The sequence below is a fragment of the Nicotiana tomentosiformis genome, chromosome 3, assembly GCF_000390325.3.
Source record: "Nicotiana tomentosiformis chromosome 3, ASM39032v3, whole genome shotgun sequence".
In the NCBI taxonomy this organism is placed as follows: Eukaryota; Viridiplantae; Streptophyta; class Magnoliopsida; order Solanales; family Solanaceae; genus Nicotiana; species Nicotiana tomentosiformis.
The window spans coordinates 136,523,038-136,525,226 of NC_090814.1; positions in this window are offsets into that span (position 1 = coordinate 136,523,038).

Below are 2,189 nucleotides of genomic sequence, written 5' to 3' on the forward strand. Positions count from 1 at the left end.
GAGCACAAATCTGGACATAGCAAAAGAAACTGATTTCTTATTTATGTGACAACTGATTGAAGCTTATTTTTTCGTCTGAGGATGTTATTGCAGAAACTGTTTCAAAAAGTGCAATATCCTGTAAGATAAAAAATTTAAAGGTATATATCTGTTGTATTTTCTCATGCTTTTGTCACAAAGTTGTGCTCAAACTTTATTTGTATTCCTATATATATGAAGCTATTTTTTGTTTAATTTTGTGAAACTTTTAGTACAGTGTAACCGAGAAGTTAAACATATATGTTTGAATACCCATTTGGACTTAAAAATGTATTAAGTAGTTAAATCGCGGGATTGATTTTGTTTCCTCAATGTATTTATCAAAAACATAATCTTGAAGCATTCCAACTAAAAGTATATTTTACATTTTATTAGATTTTGAAAAAAATCTGAAAATATATTATCAAATAGAATATTATTTATTCTTCTAGATTTTCCTGGAAGAAAATCTTAGAAATAATGTAGAGGGAATTACTGACTTCTACTTCTTTCTCTTTCACTTCGAAAAATGATGGGTCTTGTAGTTTGCTCTCAAATAGTGTACGTTTTAGAATGAATAGTTTATGTTTTGATGTTTTCGCCTTGATTGTCTGAGATTTGTCATATTTTATATTATAAAAATTAAGAAATACCATAGAAAAAATATGTCGAACTTTTGTTTTCAAAAGTAATATTTTCTCAATTATTAATTAATATCTTAAAGGTTATATTTCTCTCATTTTCCTTTTATCGTATACCTTATTCTGGAAATCCAAAAACTGTATACATATTTTTTTAAAAAGAAAAGAAAGAAGGATGATACAAAGATTTTACAAAAATCTAAAACTAAACCTTGTGTTGGATTTTTTATATTTATTCTTCTTGATATTAATATTATATCAGGGAAATTTACAAAAAATTATGACAATAATACATAAAGAGCTAAATGTTTTGCTGGATTTAACTCAGTACCTAATTATATAAAACATTATATTTATTTTTTAGCTCATTTTATTCTAATAATATTATCATATTATGGCCAATGGCGCAACATGGAGCAATGTCAATAGTTAGTACTTCATTATTTATCAAATAAATGTTGTCTTACTTTCCAATTTTATTTCCTCAAATCAAGAAATATATTGTAACCTTTATATTTGTCGATCGATAAGATTTGTGAGGAAGAATATAATGTATGTTATGAATTTGAAGGCTCAATGCTATATATGCAAAAATACAAAATGTGAGGTTGGAAGAATATATAAACAAAAGAGAAATTATTTGACAATGCAATAGCAACAATGAACAATCGGTAGTGTTAGAATATAAAAAAAAGATAAAATTGATGAATGACATAGAATTGATTCTTTTGTTATAACATTAAGAATAATAATTATTTGGTCATATCTTAAGAAATGCGCGAAGCGCGAACATATTTACTAGTTTTATTATATAAATTTAAGGCCTCTAATTGAGGTTTGGCTTTAGGCCACCAATATTGTTGAATCGCCTTTGGGTTTATGAAGGATAGTGTGTATGAAGACCTTGCCCTTCTCCTATGAGTTAGATAGATTATTTCCGATAGACCTGATTAGCACAAAAAAGACAAAGGAAAATAAAATAAAAGACAGATAGAAATTATAATTTGGGAATAGGATCATGTCAAGATAATAGTATACTACTTGGTTGCACTCTGCACCACCTTGAATTAAATGTTTGATGCCTGGCAATGTCAGTAAAAAAGGTAAAAAGATAAAGGAATGCAAAAAAGAAAGCACTAAAATATGTGACTATGATTGATGAAATTGGAATAAAGATTATAAAAATTTACAATTGAAATTTTGTAAAGGTACAAAAAGTTAGATGATTATCTACATAAATCCAAGCTTTGTTGGATAAAATTTATTGGTGATTTCTCTCTTTAGTCCGAAGGTAGCAAGTGAACTGATCCAACAATAACTTATAAGTATAGAAATTGCTAAAAGGAAGGTGTAAATAGTTGATTTAATTGTGCATAGTACTGTAATTTTTCTTTGGAGTGGTATTGACACTTAGCAAGTGAGACTATTTAAATTAACGTTTGGATTCGATTTAAATATTTCTATTTCCTCTCCGAACGGGAACAGGACATCCGCGTATTTATTGTTTCTAAATTAGACCCTGACACATGA